The 13,202-nt window shown below is 36.9% G+C and overlaps 1 protein-coding gene across 2 annotated transcripts in view; it reads left to right on the forward strand.

Annotated features, from left to right (window-relative positions):
• Positions 1-13,202, forward strand: part of LOC6639051 (BAI1-associated protein 3) — a 63,207-nt gene that overhangs the window by 14,964 nt on the left and 35,041 nt on the right. For both annotated transcript variants that reach the window (XM_047012003.1, XM_047012002.1), the window contains exon 2: positions 7,045-7,186. The gene's annotated coding sequence lies outside the window, so the exon portion shown is untranslated. The remainder of the gene's footprint in view (positions 1-7,044; positions 7,187-13,202) is intronic.

Raw genomic sequence — 13,202 nt, forward strand, 5'->3', positions numbered from 1 at the left:
TACACACACACACACATCACTCATGTGTGTGTATGTGGGTTTGCATGAACAAGGTGTTATACACCCAAGAGGGTGGCCCTCTTGACTTCTTACCTCCCCACCCACCCCATATTAGTGGCTGCCATTCATCTAAGCAGCATTTCACAATGGAGGCGACAACTAGCTATGTAGTTTCAAACCCCCCCACGTAGAGTAGTTGCTTTTCAGGTCAACTTGCAGTTTATCCTCCTGCTAAATCAAAGACACACGACACACCCCGTCCAAACATCTTTTCCATCTCTGTCACTCTCCATTTCGTTTGCTGCTCTGCGCTGCTGCGCCCTGTTCACCTCACCTGGCTAATATTGCGGCGGAAATGGTTGGGCGAGGTCGAGCTGCCTCGCTTACCCATATTTTATCTCATTTATTTCTGGTAATTTACTTTGATTCATCGATTTTGTAACAAATATACGTGGTCAGGGAGCCAAAAACGAGAAAACCGAACCATCTAACCACAGTTTTTCGTTACTCTACTAAACTAGAATGAGTTTCGTGGCTTTCTATCTGAAAGAAAGTGAAAAAATCTTTAAATTTTGTTAGCAAGTTCCAGTAAATATTTAGCATTGAAAGTAACTTAAAGAATTACATTTTTTTTTTTCCAATTAAATCACACAAGCTAATTGCAAAAAAAATAGCATACTTTTTTGGGTCACACAGAAAATTTCGTTTGGCTTTGCAATTTCTAATAGAAATATTACTTGCCGAAGAAGAGCATTAGAAATTCATTGTTAGGTCAGATTTTGGTTTCTTCTTGTTTCGTTTCTTTCTTATCTGTGTTGTATTTCTGGCCATGCATCAAAATGTTCTGTCTGCCTGTGTATATATATATATTTTATATCCATATATGTTATTATTGCTGTTTTTGTTGTTTTTTTTTTTTTTGTGTCGAAATCTGATTGAGTTATTGAGCTAAAATTTTACGAAGAGCTTTTCCATTTATTGTAAGCAATTGTACACATGATAATAATAATAATCGTAATCATATATCTCTCGCTTTCTATCTCTCTCTCTCTATCTTTCTCTCGCTTCTCATTATGTGCCCAATAAAAGGGACTCTATAAAGAAGATATAAAATTGGCAGTTGATAAAAGAAAGACCAAAAACGAAAGGCTTTAATATATTTATACATATATGTTAATCATACGCCATGTTGCACCCAATAAGCCACAAAATAGGAACTTTTTTGACAGTTATGCTAATAGCACTGTCCAACAAAATAAAAGAAATCTTTATTGTTGAATTAAAGATAGATTTAAATGAAAATTGCTTCAATTTGCGTAACACAAACGAAAAGAGATTGTTGAAAACCATATCCATTCATCCTAAATAAATGAAAGAATTCTACTAGACAGGCTAAATTTAATCTTTTGAAGGTCTCTCATCACTGCGCTCTCCTGAGGGTGAATAAAGTTGAACGAGTCCAACGTGGGGGGGGGGGGGGGGGGGTGGTAATGGACTAATTAAAGGCAAATAAGCCTGAAGATATGGCAGAGTTATCCTGTTACAATGTTTCATCTAAATGCCAAGTTAACTCAAAGTGTAGATGCCTTAAAAACGGGATTTAAATATCATAAAAGGTAATTTTAATGATGGAATTAAGCCAATATTAAGGTATCTCAGGGTAGGATAGTGTAACTTTTGATAGGATGGCTGTTGGATGTTTATTTGACAGAATGAAAACAATGCGACAACAACGGGAGTTTTGCAATTGAATTGCTCATGTTTAAGGATAACAACAAACGCACAACCCGCACACACACACACACACACACACCCACGCACGCATACGTACATACGCACACCCACAAAATGTTTTCAAAAGGTACAAAACAATCAATGGGCATCTGAGAGAGAACAAAAGGTTTGTTGCCACCTGGACTGAAGCCTCAGGACTGAGTTTTGTCCATGTCTCTTTTAATCGATGATGGTTCGTTCGTATATAAGTATATACGTATATATATATATACATGTATAGGTGTCTATATTGAAGTATATATGGATGGTAGACATGTGTAGGCTGCCTTTGGGCTTCTGTTTATCGTTTGCAATTTGTTTTTACGCTGTCCATCTGAGAAACAGAACTTTAGTTTTATGGGACACGCCTTTTGCCTGGAGCTAAAAATAACCAAGACGTGTTTCAAGCCCTCTCCGCTCCACTCCACTTCACTCCACACCACACCACCCTCCTACTCTCTTCTCTTTCTCTATTTATAGCCTGAAGTTTTGCGCTAAATCGTAAGTTTAGCCACTCTTTCCCCATTCGTATTGACATTTAAGCTGCCACAAATTGCTTTTCTTCACCAGGGTGGTGCCAATAGCATTTACTCCTATCCATATGCTCATATGTGTCTCTGTCTTGCTCCCTCTCTCTCTCTCTCTGTCTGACTGTCTGTCCATGTGTGTGTGTATTTCCTCAGTCGTTGTTAGCTTATCGTTCGACATTTACATAACGAAAAATGAAATTTTTTCAAATTATAACAAATTGAATTTTCATTTTCACCCCTCCGCGACTGCTAGGGAGAAAGCCAGAAATAGAGAGAGGGCGAGGGAAAGGGAGAGCGAAAGGGTTGCCAAAAACCATCACTAAATATTGACAGAGGCTGTGGGCTCATAGTCAAAAAATTTTAAATATAAAAAAAGGTAGCCAGGCCACAGAATGTTGTCATAAATGAAATGAATGAATGAATGAATGGTCTATGTTAACCATATGGAAATGTTACCACAAAGCATTTGAAACATAAGACATCAAAAACTACTCTTAGTCTCGGTTCATACAGTTGCCCCCAAAAGAATTGTGAAGGCCATTTAAAATATTGTTTGAAACTTTCTGAACTTTATAAAGTGGTAAATATTAGTTGTTACTGAGCTATTTGAATCTTTTTCCTCTTGTTGACGATAATTTTCAATCCTCAAGTCATGACTCTTTCTTTATGCATTGTTTGATTTATTATTTGTGAAATGCAAAGGAAATTGCTAATTCGATGGTCTAATTTCAATTCTCACTTGCTTAAATTACATTTAATTGAGCTTAATAAAATTCTTAGTATCAGCTGTCAGCATTGATTTAATTTACTTGAAAATTCATTTACATAAAACACACACACACACACGTACAGCTTAAATAAGAAACTTTGTGTACAAAAACCTTTCTATTCTAGAGAAAACTTACAATTTACTTTCATTTTAAATCAAATTTTAAATGTCAAACTTAATAACTCTAGCTGGATTACGAAGACATAAACTCATCCATATGTAGAGAGAGAGAGAGAGAGAGAGAGAGAGAGAGAGAGAGAGAGAGAGAGAGAGAGAGAGAGAGAGAGAGAGAGAGAGAGAGAGAGAGAGAGAGAGAGAGAGAGACAGAGTGATGTGTAGCATTCATTAGAGAAACATTTGTGTGCGAAAAAGGAGGTTTTCCTTTTTATGAATAGCCAATTAATGAAATGTTTAAATACAAGATTCAAACAGACAGACACATACAGAGTGCAACTAGTTTGCTGTTTCAAATTGGTTTCTTGATTCTCTCTTTCTCGCTGTGTGCTTTTTGGCATGGCAGGCAGCTCAATCTGTCTCTACGTGTTTAACACATTTGAACTTAACTGTGTTGCTGCATTGTCTAGTGATCGGCAGATGGCATTTACCATTTCTCAGCAATACGCGTAACTACGAGAGTATCTGTCGAACGACAGCTTTAACTTTTCCCGTTCCTCTGTCTTTTGGCTTAAACCTCTTTCTCACAGTCTCTCTTTCTCTCTGGTGTTTTCGTCTTTCAGCTATTCGTACGGTGTTCCTTCCACATGCTTCTGTATTTTGTATTTATGCGTTGATGTTTTACGTGCCCGAAATACCAAAAAATCCACACACACACATACACACACACATACACTGTTAGTGAATGTGTGTTAGTGTGTGTGTACTTTATATTGTGTAAATGCTGGCAGACAGCGAAGCAAAAAGGCAACAGTCAGACCACCACATAGAGAAAAACGTTGCCTGCCTTTTCAGTTGTTAGATGCCAAAAAAAAAAAAAATGAAATGAAAAAATCATTTTCCCTATTTCATCGACATGAGAATATCCAGTAGGAGAGAGAGAGAATGATGTTCCATTTTTGATGATCAACAAGTTGCTGTGGCTAAAAATTACATTTTCTAATTAAGCAATTAATTTCTATTAACCTCTTGATCTTCACATGGTTAAAGTTTGATGACTTAAAACAAATATACCCATTTTGAAACACCAGATTTTAGGGTATATAGAAATGCCGAAAAATACCGAATAATGTGTGGCTCTGAAAAAGGGTTAGCATTTCATTTTAGCTACCTTTCCTTACTTTCATTTTACGTCGATATGTTTCTCTCTTTCTCTCATTCAGTTTCACTCTCTTCTATCATCTATAGTCAAATGAAATTATGTGGTTTTCTTGTTGTTGTTGTTGTTGCTGATGGTTTTCTATATTCAATTTTGACGAATCAAAATGCACAAAGTGAATTTGTTTGTGGCCATGTTATATTTTCTGTCACCCTTTCCCCTCTCACTTTCCCATTCCCCTTACATCTCTCACTTTTTCTCATTTCCCTCGTTTTTTGTCTGTTTGTGTTTTTTCTGTCGATTCGAACAGAAAATATTGATGCCCAACCATTAAGAAGAAAAAGCTTTTAGTGAAAATCTAAAACTGGAAATGGCATTTAAAAGGGAAAAAATAACGAAGTGGATATGAGAAGGATATTGAGGAGATGAGGTGGAAATGGAGGACTGGACATGGTAAAAGAATTGACCAAACGAAGTGGACACAATGAAGACACTTTGACAGTTCTGTCAGTTTTTTGCCTCGTTCGGCCTGCGCTGCGTTGCGTCGTTGCACATTTCCATTTGCATTGTCTTCACCCCGCCACTTCACTTCACTTTACTCCACTCGACTCCACTTTACTCTTCCCTGCCCTTCCCTTCCCTTACCTTCACTCCACTTCACTTTCATTCCACATTTCATTCTCCACTCTTTACTCTGCTGCATCTGGCAGTGACAGCATTTGCCTTTCTGTTAGTGATGTGGCATATTGGTTGTGTTTGGGGGCCGGCCCAGCAATTGGTCCCTCGACATAGGAAACATCAACAATGTTGACATGCGTTTGTTGTCACTGACTGGCCTCTCTCTCTCCATCTCCCGTTACCGTTCAATTATCTTTGTCTCTTTGTGGTTTTGATTTGACTTTGAGTTGGTTAATTCACAAAAATTCTTTGTATCAAAGCAACTCTTAGATAAAAAGATCATCATTCTTAATTGTGTGTGCAAGAGACAAAGAAAACAACAAAATTCCAATGATGGAATGTTAATGAAGTTGCATATTTCCATCCTATGCCATTTGATTGCCTGGACATGGGCATTGTGTCCTATGAATGTTTTCCAGTTGTCTATAGACATAATAATAGCAGAAAAATATCACGAATAGAATGTATGTTTGTGTTCTGTGGTATAAGTTTTTCTTTTTAGTTTCAATTAACTAGAAAAAAACGTCGACAGTTAGAAGGAAAAAAGAATTTATAGTAGTCAATTCTTCATGAATCACTGAACATGATTTCTATGAAAGATTTGGGTCATTGTATCCCATACTTGTCCTGCCTTTTTCGCTCAAGTTCCCTAATTATCATATTGGTCTCCGAATATTATTATATTTCATAAAAAATTCATTTAAATTTTCAACTCACTTCACCTTGTCTTGTCTTCAGTCTCAGGGCAAATATGCTACATTTTGTTCATTCCTTTGACTTTTCTTTTGTTTTTGTTTCTGTTGTTGGAATATAAATGAGTTTCAAATTGTCTCACTATTTGAATTAAATGGAATGGCAATTCGATTTCTATAAAAAAAACACAAGAGAGCGAAAAAAAAGAAGCAAAATGAATAAAACCAGAAAAGCATTTGAAATGTGCCATTTTCTTTAGTCAAATAGCCAATCATCAAATCAGCAAATTTCAATCTAAGCCCCACACTCTAACCCAATGTTGCCCTTTCTCTTCGTTCTCTTCTAATGCTTTACGCCCGAGCAATCAAGCATGAGATCCAGAAGGGAACAGAGACAGAGACAGAGAGAGAGTGAACGTTAGAGATATGGAGAGATGGAGAAAGAGCAGAAAACAGAGAAGCGGTCGCTTGGCCCCTTCCTTAAAGGCAGAAACTGAAACCGAAAAGAAAACCAAAGGCAATTAATGGTCTAAAGAAAAAAAAAAAAAGAAGGAAAAGAGAAAACACTGTAGTTGAGCCTGCGACAGGCGACACTCTAATTTACTTTTCGTTTCGTTTTTTTCTTTGTGTGTGTGTGTGTGTGTGCGTTGCTTACCTCGAGGACACGTGGATTCAGGCCGCAGGACACAGACGAGAGGCAACCAACTTGAGTGCGTAAAATCAACAAACGGAAACGGATACTCCAAAAGCAACTAAAAGAGGAAATGTTACAAGGACCCAAAAGCAAAGGGAATAACTTGAGCAATTTCTAGCATTAAATTTATGGAGGCAGGACTATGGGACGTATACGTAATGTGTGCAGAAGGTGAAAGGTTTCGCTTTTCTTTGGGCCTCATAAAGTGTTGCAAATTGTTGTTGTTGTTCTTGTTACTGTTCTACCTGTACGTTGCTGACATTTTATGACTTTTCCTACCGAAAGCTAAAAAAAAGAAATGTGGAAAAACTCCCGTAGGCAACTAGTCCGCTAAATACCCTGCATCCAGAGCAAGCAGCAGGAAGTTCAAGTGAATTTAACAGGAAATTTTCCATTAAATTATCTAGCCTAATCGTTTAGTGTCCTGAGCCTGACACATAATCTAGCTAATGCCCGGGGATCATTCATTCTTGTCCACTTAATTTCCAGTTTTCTTAGAGGGTATCAGTTGTTTCAGTTGTTTGTTTCTTTCTTTCCTTTCTTCGTTTCGCTCACACAGAAATTAAGCTCTAAATTAGAAACTCATCAGTTGAAGTAATTGCTGAAGCCGATTCGGTTTTATCTTTTCTTTGCAGAACGAGCAGAGCAGAGCAGAGCAGAGCAAAGAAGAACGTGCCCAGCATGATGTAGTAGGAGCAAAGACAAGTCTAAGGATTTTGAGACGGTTTTGCCTGCAAAAATGTTGCCGCATTGCCATCAAATTGTTTGCCTTTTGCGGTAAGTATTTAAACAACAATTTTATGTGATTTTTCCTTTTGCCTTTGCTGCATCATTTTTTACTCCTCTTCGTTTTATTCGTTGATTTTCATGAAATTTTCATAGATTTTTCTTGATTTTGCGGTCTCTACATAAAATGGCCCAAGCCATGTGCTCGAGTGTCAACAAATTATTTCTGCAATAATTTTCATTGGCATTTTACGTTTTCTTTATTTTAAATTGAGATAATAAACATCTGAGTTTTCACTTTAAAAATAAAATCTAAATGACTTAAATGGAAAGTATTTTTCTTTCTTCAAGTGATGACTAAATCTATTTAATAATTTAATAATATAGACTCTGAGTTTTAAAAGATTTATTTTTGAAAAGTTAGTGGCAGGTTTAAGGAATATTTGGTTTAAACGTTTGCAACAATGAACTAATTAATATAGCTACTAATTCTCTGCCAACATAATTCATTGATTAATTTGTTAAGCAATTTAGTTATTTGTTGTAGTTGGTCTGGGTAGGCCAGGGGAGATGGATTAAAATACGAACATTAGTTTAAGTCGGTAGACAGCATTTAAAATGAAAAATGATGAAAACCAACCAAATATAAATTGTCACAAAGAAAATAAAACTGAAATAGAATTCATTTAAGAAAAATTGTTCTTGGCATTTGCATATTGTTTGTGTTTTTATTCGTTTATAAACTTGAAGATTTATTCCATTGAAGCGTAAAGTATCTTTGCTCTATTATCATTGTTTATTGCCGTGTGTTTATCACTTGGCCACAAATAAAAAATTAAAAAGATAATGCAAAGTTCCTTGCTATTGAAAAATCTATCTCCCTCTCTCACTCTCTCTCGCTCTGTCTGTCTCTGTCTTTGTCGCTGCGGCAGAGCAAAGTTTACACCCAAAAGCCATAAAAATAGCACCAAAAGTTGGTCTGTTTCTTGTATGGGGGGTTTTTTTTTTGTTGCCACGCCCACAAACAAGCCAAACATGCACCACAACAACGCCCTCGAGTGGTTCATCATACGGACAGACAGACAGACATACATACATACATATGTATGTATGTATAAAACCATTCTGGAATCCCCGAAATGGGACTGACCACAATTTTAATGCCTTTTTCATTGTCTTTTCATAGGCGCCATGGCAGACAGAGCTGGAGCACATCGTCATCGTTATCGCCAAAAGAGTGAGAGATACGGGGGAGAATTGGGCGGGGAGATGAAGGCGTGACCAGACCCTCTACCTCTGTGTGTCTGTGTCTGCGTGTGTGTGTGTGTGTGTGTGTATGTACGCCCATTTTTCTTTCTTTTCGGTCACATCATGCACAATTTGGTCTTTTGCATACTTCTTTTCTTTCCTTTGGGTTTCGTTTTGTTTTCTCTTCCCTTCCCTTGGTGAGGCAAATTGACGTCATGTCATCAATCAATCTTGGCAGCAACTCCAACGCCAACGCACGCACCATCATTATCCAGTAACTGTGAAATTTTTCCTCTTTCATTTTGCCTTGCTTTTTTATTGAAAGTTTTTCTTTTCATTTTATATATATTTTTTTAATTTTCATTATGCAGCTTTCAACATTGCATTGGCGGTGTGATTTATGATTTTTTAATGAGTTCGTTTTCAAAAATTTCTCCGATTTTTCCCAATCTGAGTAACCGTCTCCTTCCCATGCACCCTCTTTCTGAACAGCAGCGTGGTCAGTGGAGCATGAAAACCTTTGAAAGAATACAAGCCAAATATATTTTTGACCCCCAAACAATAACTGGACAAAGGGCAGCAAAAAGGGTTCAAGTTCAAGGCCAAATTGCATTGACCTTTCCTATTCGACGACTGCTGCAATAAATATTCAAGTGGCGTAAATTTCTGAATAGAAGCTTTTAGGGTATGCCATGAAATTTTAATTGCGTTTGGGGCCAAAGAAACACCCCACCTAATCCCATCCTTTCAGAGCAGTCAACTAGCCCCTACTGAATGCTTAGGACACTGGACAAAATATCCAACAAAATTCCATTTCACAATTCAAGTTTTCATCACCGTTTTTTAACTGTGACACGATCTTCAAATCATTCAATTGTTTTTAGGATAATTTTCAAAATGCAACCCCGTAAAGCAAAGGAGGATCATTTGTTGAATGGTCAAGGGTATATAAACTTCGTTACAGCCGAAGTTTACTTTCTTATTACAATTTTTTGTTTAAAACGAAGGAAATTGTCGTTAACAAATTTCCAAAATTTCTCCCCCGCACTGTTGTCTTTGGGTGTGTGTGTATTTTGTTTTTGCCCTTCTCTCCTGTCACATTATTTTTGCGCTGTTTTATTGCTCGGTTATTTTAATTAAAAACTTTGTTCAACTGACAATGCCAATTGCTTGCTTTCAGTCGGCGTTGACTCGCTTCCACTTAGTCTTGGTTTTTACTTTTGCTTTTTGGTTGGCTGTCTTCAACTTGTTTCAACAACAACATTTTGGAGGCTGCCTCGAGACAGACAAACAACAATAGCAACAACCGAAAGAAGCTGAGAATGTACATACATATATTTATACATATAAAGCTGTCGACATAAGGAGATACTTTTGTATCTTTTAGTCCCTTTGTCCTTTGCCCCCGTAGCGACTTTTGCTATTTTTATGCTCTTAAGCTGCGGCATTAAAGGCATATGCAAAATATGTGAAAATTGTTGCTGGTTGTCATTGTTGCTGCTGCTCTTATGTCACCTTGTTGATGGCAGACATTGGCATCGGCATCGGCAACGGCATCGGCATTGGCATCTTTCTCTTTTCATCTCTCTATGTCTTTCTCTGTTTCTCTCGTTCTAAACAAAAAGCGCAATGCAAAAAAGGCGCTAATCCTGCTTAACGTTCTGTTGACAGCTTTGCGGCAACAGCATCAACATCAACAGCAACAACAACCAGCATAAAACGTGGGCTGCTTGTCATATAAATATACATATAAATATATGTACATATATATGTAGGTATGTAGGTATGTAGGTTCCTCTATATATGCTTTATATAGGTATTTACTTTAAAGATATAAAAAATGAAAGACTGACAGGCTTTTCCTTCTCGTCCATGGGTTATTTATCATCAGCTTCAAATCCCCTTGAGGCTGGTCGCTTTTTTCCATATAATTTTTTTGCTTCTTTTGGTTTTTGGTAATTTTAGTATTTTTTTTGTTTTTTGTTTTTTGCATTCTGTTTTATTTTTTAATGCTCTTTATTTATAAAATGTTTGTAGAGTTTGTGTTGGCAACTTTTAGGTGAAGTCTTTGATACATTTAAACCATTATGAATTAAATTTTCTTCTCTATTGCTTTGCCCTCAATTAATTGATTAATTTTGCTGTTGGCCAAAAAGAAAACAAAACGATGCCAAGAAATAATCCTTAACTCACACTTTTCTATATATATTTGTTATCCATTTCTTTGATTTTTTTATCACCGAGTCTGTTCATTTTTCACTTTTCCATTATTTACATTTCTGTCATTTCCTTTAGTTTGCTCTATCTCGATCTTCAATTTCTTGCCGTGCAATTATAATAAATTGGTCTGGTTTTCTATTGCACTTAAGCCTATTTAAATAATTGCAGTCATCATTATATCCAATGTAATCAAATGATTACTTTACTATTGTAAATGGAATTAGCTATTTCTAAATAATGGTATTCCACATATATGTTGGTATATATGTAGCTTCCGGTAAGCAGTTAATATTTTATAAGAATGAATCTTTTATTCCTTTTCGCAAATTACATGGATTATATTTTATGCTATATGTAGCTAGATGTTTTCTCATTCATTTTATGCGCGGGTTGTGCATAAAGTTCTCTTATTAAAAGAGAGAAAAGAAGTAACATGAGTCCTTCATTATTTTCAAATCAATAAATTTGATAAAAAATGGCAAAAGATTTTAGAATTTTTGTCTGGTTATTATTATGACTATTTGGCATATGACTGGCACACTCTTCGTATACGTGATAATTGATCAGTAGAATTCAGTCCAATCCAGTTTCAAGCATAGGAGGTAAAGCATTTTTGGTGGCAAACTATTGAGGCTATCCTTGCATGTTCTCGCCTGGTCGTTGCCCACGTTTGGTTAAAATTCTCCCGTTTTTGGTCCTGTTTCACTTTAGTCTAACTAACTATATTTATGTAAAATTGTGAAAAACAAAAAACTCAATGTTGGGTGGTAGCTTACATATATTTGAGCAAATTTTGCGCGCATTCCGTATACATAAGTACGTATACGCCATGTCAGCCCGTTTTTCCCCTCAATGCTTTTTAATTACCGCGCATTTTAAGCAAACAAAAAGAGTTGAAAAGTGTGTGGAGATGTGTGTGCGTGTTGTGTTGTGTTGTGTTGTGTGTGGTAACATGTGTGTTTGTGTGTGCGTGTGTATATGTATGTGGAGGAAAAGCGTACAATAAAAATACATTTTAATTGCAAAGCCCCCACAAAAACAGAGAGAAAAAAAACTGAAAACTGAAAGATGAAAGTAAAAAAAAAAAAAAAATAAAAATGTATGCATGAATTGTTGGTGGTCAAAAAAAAAAAAGAAAAAAAATAACTGAAGATGCCAGTGAAGAGGGACAGGATGTGTGTGAGTGCATTGCGCATACGCCGCATTGTCGGGGACGTAAATAAGCTGTGGCGCCTTTAATTGCAGGCATGATGGCAAATGGAGAAACGTTGACAGGGAACAGCGGCCAGGGTAAAGGCCAGAGCAAACAATAAACTCGGACTGGCATAAAGGCCAATGGCGCAACAACAACCAGAATAAAAACAACCACAGAGACAACAGCAAGTAGCACGAATGAAGAACAGAACGAAAGACTGCAAAAGCAATTTTTATGTTGGCCCTTTGTAGAAGTGTGTGTGTGTGTGTGTGTGTGTGTGTTAACCCAGTAAAAATGAACTTAAAGCCAGCCAACCAGTTGGAAATGTTGAACCGTCTGGCAAAGCCATAACGAACTCTTCCCTCTCCCCACGTCCCATCTCACATTTTTATTGGAGCATTTTGTGCATTGAGCCGTTTTGGATTTTCTTGTAATTTGCAACAATGTTTGTATGGGTGTAAGAGTGTGTGTGTGCGAGCTGCTAACTTGAGCCAGTGCATCGCCTGGAGAACATCATCTTGGTTCGTCTTCTTATATGTTCACCAGCTTTTCCTGCGAGCTCAGCTCAGCTTTTGTTATTTGACATGTCAAAGCCAAACAAAGCGTTTGCCTGATAAGTGTATGTACGTACAGGAAGAAAGGGTACAAGTTAAAAGATGATGGGTTTGAATCATGTGGGTGGTAGTAAAGGAAACCTGATTGGCGTCAAAAAACGCATCAGACAGCAGACAGCAGACACAAGACACACAGACGAACAGACAAAACCAGCAAAGGTGACATTGAAGTTCAGTGCACAACGAGAACTCAAGCGTTCATGGGGTCATCAAATAGAACAAATGCAAAAATTTAGCAATTCGCTTGGTTTTAATTAAACTAGACAACTATTTTGTGTCCCATTGATAGAGCGCCAATCTATAGAACACCAAGTGCATTCATTCTGGATGGACTATTGACTTTCAATTCTAATGTGTGCGATTGATTGGGGTACATTGTTGGTTGTGAAATGAAAAGGCCTTAATTAGGGTATACAAAGTCAAATTCTATGCCTATGCTGGAAAATATTATAGCTGTTGAATGCAAAATGGTAAGTTTTTGCTTTTTCGTTTGAGTTTTAGATTTATGCCCTCGTTTTAATGATGTACAAGAGTGCAAGAATTTCCATTCAATTTGTAATTAAATACCACAAACAAGGTTAAGCCAACCCCACAAAAACAGAAGCCAATTTGATATTGTTGCATTATCAAAAGGCAAGGGCAACAACAATTAAATGTTGATTTTCCCTGTTTACTGTGTGTTTTGTGTTACTCCACTCAGTCTCTCTCTCTCTCTCTCTCTCTCTGTGTGTGTTTCTCTTTTGTATCTATCTGTTTCACTTTGCGGTTTCAGGCTACTTGACAATTAGGC

Source organism: Drosophila willistoni (assembly GCF_018902025.1).
Source record: "Drosophila willistoni isolate 14030-0811.24 chromosome XR unlocalized genomic scaffold, UCI_dwil_1.1 Seg144, whole genome shotgun sequence".
Taxonomy (NCBI): domain Eukaryota; kingdom Metazoa; phylum Arthropoda; class Insecta; order Diptera; family Drosophilidae; genus Drosophila; species Drosophila willistoni.